Source organism: Mustela putorius, unplaced genomic scaffold (assembly GCF_011764305.1).
Source record: "Mustela putorius furo isolate JIRA1106 unplaced genomic scaffold, ASM1176430v1.1 tig00003834_pilon_pilon_pilon, whole genome shotgun sequence".
NCBI lineage: Eukaryota > Metazoa > Chordata > Mammalia > Carnivora > Mustelidae > Mustela > Mustela putorius.
Window position 1 is genome coordinate 75459414 of NW_025421987.1, and position 13512 is coordinate 75472925.

The following is a 13512-nucleotide window of genomic DNA, read 5'->3' on the forward strand; positions in this document are numbered from 1 at the left end:
GAAATATATAAAAAGCCCGTATGAAGAATCATTATTTGTCAATAAGTACCTTTTCTTTTATCTGATACTGTGGTAGAATTATCTGTTACATATGTATGACGTTCCCAGGTTAATTAAAGCTTAATTCCCAGATGCGAAAGAACTCTGCAAAGAAGTCATACAGGTTTCAAATTATAGAAGCAAAACCTGAGACTTGGAGAGATTAGGTCATTTGCCAATGATCACACAGCTAGTAATTGGCTAAACGCACTCCAATTCTAAGCTTGTTGTCCTCCCCATGTGTTGAGCTCAGTTGTTACCCTTTGCAGTAATACACTAATGCTTTTAGAACCTGCTGAGGTATGTTAGACAGTTTTCTTCCACTCTAAATGGCTTCATATGGCTAAACCTTTGCATTGTGCTTTTTATAGATCAGCAGCCTTCTTCCCTGTTCTTGGTTGACTCCACTAGGGTTTATTTTCTTTATGCTTACACCAGAGCAGCTGAGCACTGTAGGAGGAAATCAGAAAACGGGGAAGTTTGGGAACACTTTAAATTCACACTGACCAACTACAGCTGAGCCCTCAGCACAATCTAGCGATTCTTCTGCCTTTCTCTGGTCTCCCCCTCTGTGTAATGAGATGTGCAACTTTTTGCCTTCAGCAGACATTTGATTTATTCACCTCCCTCTTACTCTGAGCAGATGACTCCTCTTCTGCTTTACAGAGAGAAGAAAAAAAATCATATAGGAATTTGGTCAGCTTTCTTCCCAGCGTTCACATTTAAATTTTCTTATTGCTGCCTTAAAATGAAAGTCATACTTTGTTGAATACTTACAGTAGGCAAACTTTGTTCTAGAGGTTGTGTACAGATACGAAAAAGACAGGCTAGTTTCTTGGTCTCATGGCACTGTCTTGTCATTCTATAGTAGAGACAGACAGTAAACTCATACACAAGTTAAATGGTAATTAAAAAAATAAGTTCTTGGAAGAGTAAAGCAGGTGATATGAGACACAGTGGCTGCGGTGGGACAAGGCAGCATTTACTAGGGTGGAAAGGGAAGATACCTTTTGGGATGCGACATAATGCAGTGATAAGAACATAGGCCGAAATCTGGATTCTACCACATAACCTTGAGCAAGTTACTGAAACTATTTCTGAATTTCATCATTTGTGAAGTTGGAACTTTAATAAGACCTTTTTAAAGGGGTTAATGTGAAGATGAAATATATGCAATGTGTTTAGAATAGTGCTTGCATTATAGGAAATGCTCAGTGATTGTATCTGTCAAATATCACTTAACATACTCAGAAGGTTCATTTGAAGAGGGTGTTAATGTTAAGGAAGGGGCCATTTTCAGAGGTATGGGCTTAGCTAAGAGAACCAGTAGGAGATGGCAAATCACACAGGGGATGGCAACAGTGGGAAGCCATTAATTATTACCTTTAAGTCTGAAGAGACAAATAAAAATAATGGTGTTATTTACCAGAGCCTGGGGGGCAGAAGCAGTAGCTGTGTTAAAGAGGATCCTTGGCCACTGCCTAAAGAGTGACTTGGCAAGGGAGGACCTGGGGAGGGGGAGCATGGGTAATACCCTGACCTCTCTCTTCCTGTACTCCAACCTTTCAGCAGTGCTTATTATCAGGGCACTCCAGCAGAATTCAGAGAGAAGGGAGTCTAGGTAGGGTAGTCAGTGGAGGTCTTCCTTCCAAGGCACAAAGGAAGGAAGAGAAGGGACAACAGTAGGCCGTCAGATATCATCAGATATTTGACCTGTGGCAGGTCATTCAGAGATCAGGGGGAATAGTGCCAGAAAGAGGGAACATCAATGTCCTGAAGCAAATTTGCTACACGTTATTGTGAAGATTTTGTGCACATAACTCTCGCGGCTAGTATTCTTAGAGGCCATGTCCACAATAACAGAGGGAGGAGTGTAGTTCAAAGAAAATAAATAAGGGATATGCAGGGAGAAATGCAACTGGAGAGGTAGGCAGGACCAGGTCATCTGGGTCTTTATAGGTCATGCTAAGGAGTTTGAATTTTACTTTATATGTAAAAGAAGGTCCTAAGGATTTTCAATGGGAAAGTGGTTTGACCTGATCTGTATTTATCAAAGACAACTTTGGATACTACCTGGTGATTGAATTGTGGGCATGCAAGTGTACAAGCAGAAGAGTTGTCACTGAAGACTTGGTGAGAGATCACGGTGGCTCAAACTAGAGTGGAGGTCGTGGGGAGAGAAGTGGACTGAATCTGGATTTGTGCAAGTAAAGCCCCTAAGGCTTTCTGGTTAACTGCGTATGGGAGGAGTTAGAAGTGATGAAAAAAGAGTAGTCAGGATGGTTCCAGATCTTTGGTTTAAGCAGCTACGTGTAGGAGATTGGCATTTGCCAAGAGTTAAAACCTCAGAGTAGAAGAAATATATGTGTTTTGCATAAGTGTGCTGGGAGCGTGGGGAAGTTGGAGGGGGTGATAGGTGGTAATTACAGAACCAAGAGTTCTGAGGTGTCTAGGAGGCAAACAAGTAGACATATTAAAGAGATAGTCCAGCAGTCAGTGGCCAGTTAAGGCCTCAAATACACTTTAGGTGTCATCAGCAAGTTAATGGTATTTAAAACCGTGGAGAGTAGAGTTAAAGAAGAAGGTTAAGGCTTGAGCCCTGAGGTCTACCTCAATGTCGACAGATCCAGCACAGGTATAACCAGCATGGAAGAGTGAGACGAAGCTGAGGATGGAAGGAAAGGAAGAAATGTAGGAAGACAGGAAGGAAACCAGGAGCGTTTGTGACATGTAAATATATACGTATATAAAAGAAAGTGTTTCAAGAAGGATGGAGTGATAGCCTGTGTCCTGTGGAGGTGAACATATCACCTCCTGCTTTTAGTCTCAGGAAGCTCACCCTGAAGATAATTCTTTTTCTGTATTATGTATCTTCTGCACTATATTGGATCCTTCCAGTCATCATTTAAGTATATTCAAATCTTTCCTCTCTTAAAAACAGAAACCGAACCAAACCAAACACTGCACATCTCTTCCAGAACTCCAGATCCAGCAACTTCCCCATCCCTCAGTATTGTGGTCATTTTCAAGAGCTGTCTAAACTCTCAGTTTCTAGTTCTTTATCACTTAGACAGTTCTTAATCCACTTAATTGAGTAGTGATTCTTTTGGTAGCAAGTTACAAAATGCCCAGCTAAAAGTGACTTAAAAATGAAGATTTACCTTTCTATGTAAGAAGAGACTACATGTTTAATTCAACAATTCAGGGATATCGAGGCTTTGTAGTCTTTTGCTGATGGGTACAAGGCAGCTACAGCAGTTCTAAGGGTATGTCCTCACCGAGGAGGAGGACATGGAATGTTTCACCTTTCATTAAAAGGAGAAAAAAACCTTTCGAGAGCCACCAGCAGAGGGCACCCAGGTTCCACTGGCCAATGCTAGAATATATTCTCTAGCTGCAAGGGAGGCTGGGCTTTAGGATCTTCAGCTTGCATGGTGGGAGACAGGCTCTATCAACAAGAATAAAGAGGACAGTGACTGTTAGGTAGGCAACAGAATGCTGGCTGCCACACTACTCCAATATTGCTTCCACTAGATCCCTCCATTGAAAGAGCTCTCACATCAATGAGTGATGATAGCAGGTCCATTGTGATTTGTAGTTCTCACTTCACTTGACCTCCTTTCTTTTTTGGAAAAAAGCGTCTTTTGGATTCAGGGGCACACTCTCTGCGTTCCTTCCTCACTGTCTAATTCTCAGTGTCTCATTGTTCTTAGGATAAACCCAGATCCCTATCTTAGCCTGTCAGCCTATGCATGTTTCATAACTAGATCCCCTGCCATTCCTATTCTGCCAAAGACATCACTGCATGATTTTTGCCCTCCAGCCATACAGATCTTTATTCGGACTCTTGAAGTAGGCACTCTGCCTCCCGCCCCAATCCCAACCTTAGAGCCTTCCTACATGCAATTTGTTTTTTTCCCCTGGAATTCTTCCTATCCCTTCATCTAGTTTATGCCTGTCTTCCAATTTTAGTTCAAAAGTCACTTTATCAGGGAATTACTTCCTAATTCGCTCTAACTGATCTGCCCTATATTGCCCCCTCTTTCAATATTATAGTTTCCTGTACTTTTATTTTTCCCTCTCATCAGTTTGTATATTTATTAGATTGCAAGTGAATGTCTGTCTCTTCACCACTTGATCTTATAGCAGTGTCTGTTTTGTTCACCACTTTATTTCTTTTTTTTTTTTAAGATTTTTTTTTTTAAGATTTTTATTTATGTATTTGACAAAGAGAGATTACAAGCAGGCAGAGAGGCAGGCAGAGAGAGAGGAGGAAGCAGGCTTCCCGCTGAGCAAAGAGCCTGACTCAGGGCTCGATCCCAGGACCCTGAGATCATGGCCCGAGCTGAAGGCCGCGGCTTAACCCACTGAGCCACCCAGGCGCCCCCCCCCCCCCCTTTTTAGAAGATTTTATTTATTTGTTTGAGAGCGGGAGATAGAGAGAGAACAAGCAGGGGGTTGGGAGTGGAGGGTGAGAAGCAATCTCCCCACTGAGCAGGGAGCCTGATGCAGGGCTGGGATCATTTCCTGAGTTGAGGGCAGATTCTTAACTGACCGAGCCACCCAGGTGCCCCGACACCCACCACTTTATTCTTAATGTTCAGCTCATTGCATAACTCTGTTAACTATATAGCTATTTAATGAGTGTATAAACAAATTCCATATCTTTCAGTTAACCACACCCACAGTTCTTCTTCCTTGTTTCCACTTTGCTGGGGATTGAGCAGATCCCCAGGTCTTCTCAGGTGTGTGTGTACTGACACATATGTATATGAATGTCATAGCAAATAAGCTTGGAAAGAAGTATTAACAAATCTCTTGTAACTAATGCACAAACTCTGTGACATTTATTTGGTTGATCAGAATTTACATGCTAATTTTCTGGTTCTTGAGTTTGTTATGGTAAACAGTGATTAACAGGTGGCTTCTAGATCAGTGAGATATTATTTAATTTCTTATTGAGAATAAGATCATGGGAGATTGTGGAAGAGTTTTCTTTTCTCACATTTTTTCCTCATAACTGAAATATTTTGAAGAAATTTCTGTCTGATTGCATGTAAAGAAGAAAAATAAAACTATTACCATTACTATATTTTTGATAATTTTATGTTATAATGATAAGCCATATACAGACCCATTTCAAGAGAGTCTTTATAACAGGTTTGAGTGAGAGCAAGTCCTAAATAATTTGGAGTTAAATATTCTAATAGCACTCTTTGTAAAGGCATCACATACATATTTTAATTTTATTTAAAAAGCAATTATAATCAGGGATTTTATTTATAAAGCTATTATCCAAGGTTATTGGAATTTTTGAGGTTTTATTAAAATAAAAATATTATATGAGAGGCAATTATTTTTCTAGTATATGTGTTTGAAAGTTGGCAACACAATAATTTTTTTGCAGTAAGAATTCTTAAATACATACCTTAAACAGTAATTTTAAAAATCAATATTTATTAATTAACATTAATTAACACATATTTAGAAAACTACTAATATAGTCTAGGCACTGTGGCAGTAAGTGTTGATTACAAAAATTAGAGTTGGAATAGTTCTACAAATCATGTAGGAATTTTTATGTGATATAATTACCCTTAGGACAAGTATATTATAGGTATTCTTAGTTATTTGTGAAATATTCCTAAGATTGCCAAAAGTAGACCAAAGGAAAGAAACAAATAATATTGAATTAAAGGATCCAACATGTTTCATAACTAAGACAACCAATGTGGCCTCCAGAAAATTAAGGGGGCTTAATTAGTTGAGGAGAGCAGATACATATAAAAATGACAAAAGGGGTGCCTGGGTGCCTCAGTGGGTTAAAGCCTATGCCTTCAGCTCAGGTCATGATCCCAGGGACCTGGAATCAAGCCGAGCATCTGCTCTCTGCTCAACGGGGAGCCTGCTTCCCTTCCTCTCTGCCTGCCGCTCTGACCACTTGTGATCTCTGTCAAATAAATAAATAAAATATTTTTAAAAATGACAAAAAATATGGAATAGTCAAAGAAAGTATTCTCTAACCTTTTTCCTTTCAAATATTGGTATTTCCTCTTCTTGTACCAGTTCAACTAGTTAAGATTGAAATATTAAAATGTTGGATGATGTGACACAAATATTACCTCAGAGCTCAAGAACCTCAGGTGCAATTTATTGGTTGTTTCCTGGGAACCAATAGCAGTAGAAGTACTTATCAGGGTCAGCAATTGACTGTTAGTATTTTTTTTTTCTGCATTTATATTATTTGCCAAAAGTTAGATGTAGTCTATATAGCAGAATTTCTGATTTCCTGATTTCAGATGGAAGGATAAGTAAATTTTAATTTGGTTGTAGTCAGATTTTTTGGTGTCTACATGAAAATAAGAGAGAGGTTTCAGGGATAGATAGTTTTGGGGGATAAACACTGGTTCCAGGTGACTTTGATATTCCCACAATGTAAAGAGCTGTTTAGCAGTTCTCTGTTTCTAGACCTGAAGCACAATTCCGTCCATTCTGTCACCATCTTACTGATGGGTTTGAGTTTGACAGGGATTTAGGAGTTTCCCCAGAGACATCTCTATGGCATCCCCACACACAAAGATGAATCAGAGAGAAAGACAGCAGTATGGAAAGACATGAGTTTACTCTGGAAATTATTGAGCTCCAGGGAGGTCCATTACAAGCAAGTCAGATACATCTCCCAGTCAACTCCAAGCAATTAACACCTATATGAGCTCTGATGTAAGGAAATCAATCAAACAGATTGAACTGTCTATGCATGGCTGAAATCCTTGATTTTGAATTAAAAGGATGGTAAAGTACCAAATTCAGTTAGAGCTTTTAGTGGGCACTTGGAGAATTTTACACTCTAGCCAACCGTTTAGGTTTCTAGTCCACTTGGGAAAATAAAGGCTCCTGAATGCACTTGTACCTACCACCTCATTTATTTCTGTTTCCATTTCTTAAGCCCTTGCATTGCCCAGACATTGTGCTGTGTTTTACATGGACCACATCATCTAATTCTCAAATGGGGGAGAATGACAATTATAGAGATATGGAAACTGAGACTTAGAAAAGTTGTTAGCTTTTCATCCAGTTAGAATATCACTTGACCCCAATGCCTGCTCTTTCTGTGTAGCACCATGTCATAGATGTAGTAATTTTTCGGTACATATTTGAGGAAAAGAATAATCACTCACAAGTCAACATTGATACCATTCTTCTAATTTTCAAGTTGGTTTTAGGAGTGCTCTATAAACATTTGTGATTTAGTCCACAAGTATCATCAAACAGTGTGCCACACACTTACAAAAGAAACTAGAAAACTTTTCCTCTCATGTGATGTTTTCTTTATATCTTGAAAGCATACTGTAGCATTGCATGAAAAATCTCTCTTCTTCCCTTGCTGCTCCTTTCTTTTCTTCACCGATTCTTTTAAATTTTTAAAATGCCACTTGATAGTTCATCGTTGTAGGAGTTTCCTTGGTGCCTCAATTCTTCTGTAAAATGGGCATAATAATAATAATACTCCATGGTATAGCTATGAGAAATAAATCAGAAAAAGCATGTGAAGTTGTGCTTCTTACTCTGGAAATTATTGAGCGCCAATGTTGAAGTACCAGTTTTGGAAGGACCATTTTCTCTAAGTGAAAATGAAATAAAAAATAAAAATTATAATTAAATGTCAAATTTCTATAAAAATTCCTCAAAGCTTACTCATTTTTATGTTTTTTTGCAGACTAAAAGACAATAATTCTCTGAATGTCAGTAGTTCATTGGCTTTGTTTTGTGTAACACTGATGTGAAGTCCCTAAAAGAGTACCCAGTATATATTAAATTCTCCATATGTATTTGCATTTCCATTGAAAATAAACAAGGTACCTATGACACTCTTACTTCGTACTTTTCTTGCCCTTTGTCATCCAAACTATTCCTTTCTTCCTTAGTTTTTTTTTTCCCTTAGGTTTTTACCATTTCTGCCTCAATACCTTTATTGCTCTTGCTCATTTATTTTGAAAGTTCTTTAAAGTTTAACCCTTGGATTTGAGGTTATTTATTTATTTATTTATTTATTGCATGCATTTCCTTGGATTGTTCATTTCATTATAACGTCACTTTTAATCACTCCAAGTGTGATCATTAAATCACTCCTGGCTTCTACCTCTTCCTCCCCTGGTTTTGTGTCGTCTTATACTCAGTCTCCAACTCAGGATAATTCTAATTCTTTCTCCAAAGTGACTTTAATCTTTAGTCTTATTTACTGTACTCCCAGATTAAGGCAACAGCCTTCTACTGCTGTCTCTATCATCATTGTATTTCTGTTTTAAATTATTTTGTATTCAGTGATTGTTATTCACCATTTTAGTACCCCCTTTCTGCTTCAAATGATTGCCATTTATTTATTCTTCTTTATCCCTTCTTTTTCTTTCAGGAGTTGGTAACTTGGTATTTCCAAGGAAATTCCAAGAGGTCTTTGTTCTTCTGAGGTTTATTTTAACTCCAGCAATAAGTTTGGTACCTAGCTATTCTGTTCAAAATTCAAAATCCAACTCCGCTTTCTCCACCTACCCGTCATTCATCTGTCACATTTTCTGTTAAGACTGTTTATAACTCTGGTCATGCACAATTGTTTTATGTAAGAAAGGCATACTCTCCACCTTGTCCTAATCCCACTGGGACAGTTTCTTTGCTTAAATCTAGCTCTATGAAGAAATTTGTCTTTCCCAAACTATGAGCTAAAGGTTTCTACAGAGTGCTTGAATTTTTTCCAGGTCAACCGTGACTCCAAATGTACCCCCAAACATTGGTATTGCTGATTATTCTGAATAATTAAAACTCTATATTCACTAATAAGGATTATCTTTCTCAAAAATCTCAGTAGAACATTATTCGTTCTAAATAATTTGAAAACAAATTGTTACAAACTATAAATCAAAGTACGCTTTTTTCCAGTTACAATCAGTAGTTTTCATATTCCACATTTCCTCTGCCCTTGAAACCCCTAATTCATCTCTAATTTTTCCTGTTTTGTTCAGTACAAATCTATTACTCCTGCTAATGTAATCTTATGATATTTTACACTGGCACCTTTAGTTCCAAATTTTAACCTTAACCATAGATGTTACCACTGCCCAGAATATGCTCTTGTAGCTTTTCTCTGATTGGTCTTCATTTATTATTATTATTATTATTATTATTATTTCTGTCACTGTCATCTTCTCCATCACTGAATAGACCTATGACTCACTTCCTGAGGAAGGTATCTTGGTTAACTTTAGGCAACAGTTTTCAACATGTGATCTGAGAATCCCTCCGCATTTCTGATATCCTTTCAATTACCTAGCTGTGGATAGCCAGCTTTTTTTCTATTATATCAAGGAAAACAGCATATCACAGCAGATCAAATGCATAGACATATAGGGTAATACAGCTATCTTACATTAAGCCCAGCATTAAAGACAAACAGAAGTGTAAACCAATGCTATTCTTCTAATATTTGAAAAATATTATCTTATCTAAAATATGTTATTAATATTAATATGAAATGGATTCATTATTATAAATTAAAGATAAAGTGACACATAAATATTACACATTTTTAAAAATTTAGTTTCTGTTATGGTAAATATTCACACACTCTATATCCTAAATAAAGAAAAAACTCTTTGGAGCACAGGCATACCTCATTTTATTGCACTTTGCTTTATTGCATTTTGCGGATGTTCCATTTTTTCGAATTAAAGGCTTTGGCAATGCTGCATCAAGCAAGTTTATCTTTACCATTTTTTCCAACAGCATTTGTTTACTTCATGTCTATGTGTCATATTTTGATAATTCTCATAATTTTTCATACTTTTTCATAATTATATTTGTTATGGTAAACTGTGATGAGTGATCTTTGATGTTAATATTGTACTTGTTTGGGGGAACATATAAAGCAGTGAACTTGGTAAATGTGTGTGTTGTGACTGTTCCACCAGCTGGCTGTTCCCCTGTCCCTCTCGCACTCTGTGGGCCTCTCTATACCCTGAGACAAAACGATATTGAAATTGGGCCAATTAATAACTGTACAATGATCTCGAAGTGTTCACATGAAAGGAAGAGTGACCCGTCTCTAACTTCAACCAAAGCTAGAAATGATCAAGCTTAGCAAGGAAGGCATGTTGAAAGCTGGGATAGGCTAAAATCTAGATCCTTGCACCAGTTAGTCAAACTGTGAATGCAAATGAAAAGTTATTGAAGGAAGTTAAAAGTGTCACTCCAGTGACTATAGGAATGATAAAGAAGCAAAATATCTTATTGCCGATTTGGAGAAAGTGTTAGTGGTCTGGATGGAAGATTAAGCTAGCTATAACATTCCCTTAAAACCAAAGCCTAATCCAGAGTGAGGCTCTAACTATCTTTAATCTGTGAAGGCTGGGAGAGGTGAGGAAACTGGAGAGGAAAAGTTTGGAAAGGTTGGTTTGAGAGATTGAAGGAAAGAAGTCATCTCCATCACATAAAGTTCAAGGTGAAGGAACAAGTGCTGAGTAGAAATTTCAGCTAGTAATCCAGAAGATCTAGCTAAGATAAGAAATGAAGATGGCTACTCTAAACAACAGATTTTCAGTGTAGATGAAACAACCTTCTATTGGAAGAAGAGGCTGTCTGGGCATTTCATAGCTAGAGAGAAGTATATGTGCACTTCAAAGCTTCAGGGGACAGGCTGTCACTTGTTAGGGGCTAATGCAGCTGGTGGGTTTAAGTTGAAGCTAATGCTTATTTACCATATTAAAAATTCTGGGACACTAAAGAATTATGCCAAATCTACTCTGCCTGTGCTTTATAAATGGAACAGTGTAGCCTGGATGACAGCACATTTCTTTGCAACATGGTTTACAGAATATTTTAAGCCCACCATTGAGACCTACTGCTCAGAAAAAAAAAAAAAAAAGATTCCTTTCCAAATACTATTGCTCATTAACTATGGTCTTCCAAGAGCTCTCATGGATATATACAATTAGATTAATGTTGCTTTCAGGACTGCTAACACAACATCCTTTCTGCAGTTCATGAATAAAGGAGTAGTTTTGACTTTCAAGTCTTATTATTTAAGAAATACATTTTGTTAGGTTATACCTGCCATAGATAGTGAGATTCCTCTGATGGACCTGGGGGAAAATTGAAAACATTCTAGAAGAAAGTCACCATTCTAGATGCCATTAAAAGCATTTGTGATTCATGGGAAGAGGAAAAAATATCAACATTAACAGAGTTAATGTTCTTCCAGACTTTGGAAGAAGTTAATTCCAACATTCACGAATGATTTTGAAGGGTTTAAGACTTTAGTGAAAGGAGTAACTGCACATGTGGTATAAATAGCAAAAGAACTAGAATTAGAAATGGAGCCTGGAGATGTGACTTAATGCTGCAGTCTCATGATGAAACCTTAATAGATGAGTACTTGCTTCTTATGGATGAGAAAAGAAAGTGGTATCTTTTTTTTTTTAAGATTTTATTTATTTATTTGACAGAGAGAAATCACAAGTAAGCAGAGAGGCAGGCAGAGAGAGGAGGAAGCAGGCTCCCGGCGGAGCAGAAAGCCTGATGCGGGGCTTGATCCCAGGATGCTGGGATCATGACCTGAGCCGAAGGCAGAGGCTTTAACCCACTGAGCCACCCAGGCGCCCCAAAAGTGGTATCTTGAGATGAAAACTACTCCTGGTGAAGATGCTGTGAAGATTGTTGAAATAACAGCAAAACATTTAGAATGTTATGTAAATTTAGTTGACAAAGCAGTGATAGGATTTTAGTGACTCTAATTTTGAAGAAGTTCAGCTGTGGGTAAAATGGTATCAAACAGCTTCACATGCTATGGATACATTTTTTTGTGAAAGGATAAGTCAATCTATGTGGCAGACTTCGTTTTTGTCTAATTTTTAAAAATTACCACAGCCACCTCACCCTGCAGCAACCATCACCCTGATTAATCGGCAGCCATCAACAATGAGGCAGGACCCTCTACCAGCAAAAAGATTATAATTCACTGAAAGCTCAAATGATGGTTATAATTTTTTAGCAATAAAATATTTTTAAATTAAGACATGTACATTATTTTTTAAACATAGTGCTATGACATACTTAATAGACTACAGTATAATATAACTTTTATATGCCCTGGAAAACAAAACATTTGCTTGACTCATTTTATTATGATGCTTATTGTGATGATCTGGAATTAAATCCACAATATTTCTGAGATATGCCTGTACTCAATAATTTTTAAGTGTCTAAAAATGTCCAGAGACCAAGAGTTGAGAACTATTTCTTTGGGCATCAAGATGTAAGGGACATTTTGTTACTATATATCTGCTTTTACTTCCTAGCTTCAAGTATAATAACAAATATCCTTTACTGACAGTACTATAGAGAGTCACAGTATGTACATTATTTGTAATCTACATGGTAATCCTGTAAATTACCTTTTTTATTCTAATTTTGCAGGTGTGGAAACAGGGGTTTAGAGAAATTAAAGAATCCCTCAAGTTTTCCCAGAAACTAAGTCATTGAATCAGATTGCTGGTTGACCCCAAATTCCTAGTATTTTTTAAATATTTAACACTTTTTTAGTATATGTGCTGCCGAAGCGAGCACTATTTAACACTTTTTTATAAATGCATGTTATTCCTGAAACTACTTCCTGGACTATCGGCTGCAATTCTATACACAAGGAGTTAATGAACAAAATGATTATTGAACAGATATGGACAGCCCATATTTTAGGAGCCATTAATGGCAAAGGTTAATCTTCAAATGATCTATTTATCTTTAGAATTTTTTTTTTCTGAATTATTTTCAGTTCTGGTTGCCTCATGTAGGCAGTGAGATATTGGTTTTGCAAATCAATAGGTTTCAAAGAATGAACACAATTCATTCAACGTCTACTTAAGGTAAGCTTTAGGAGCATAATTCTATATTAATTCACCAGTAGATCCTACACTTGATCTGGAAACATTTCATAATTCCATTTCCCGATAATATACTTAGTCATTTCTCCACAGAGGAATTAAGATTTTCATAGTTATCATAGTTATCAGTGCGTAATGAAGCTTTGTTCAATTAACTGGCCTGCTGCCATGCTTGCAGGGTGCTGTGGCCTGCAACTCAGGAAACTGACACAGCATCACAAAGGATGCTGGCTTTTGTAGGCTGAGCCAATGTTGAAGACAGAATGCTTAGGGAAAAAAATGAATAATTGATTTTATTTGTTCCTGAGAACTTCTTCGAGGAAGGAGCTCTGCAGGACAACTGACTCATCTTGTAGCAACCTTGTATAAACTTCATGCTGGGAAAGATCTTGGTAGGTAAGACCTACCAGGGAAGCAGAGAAAAGAGAAACAGCCCAACTTAGCATACAAAAACACAGGAGTAATCTGGGGAAAGGGATTTGTTAAAAAACAAAACAAACCAAAAAAGGGTAATAAATTTGGATTTAGTCAACTTTGGTTGACTAGA

At 37.3% G+C, this 13512-nt stretch overlaps 1 protein-coding gene across 3 annotated transcripts in view; it reads left to right on the plus strand.

The window, feature by feature from the left end:
• The window catches only part of NLGN1 (neuroligin 1), an 827691-nt gene that overhangs the window by 38951 nt on the left and 775228 nt on the right, over nucleotides 1-13512 (plus strand). The gene's annotated exons all lie outside the window — the stretch shown is intronic.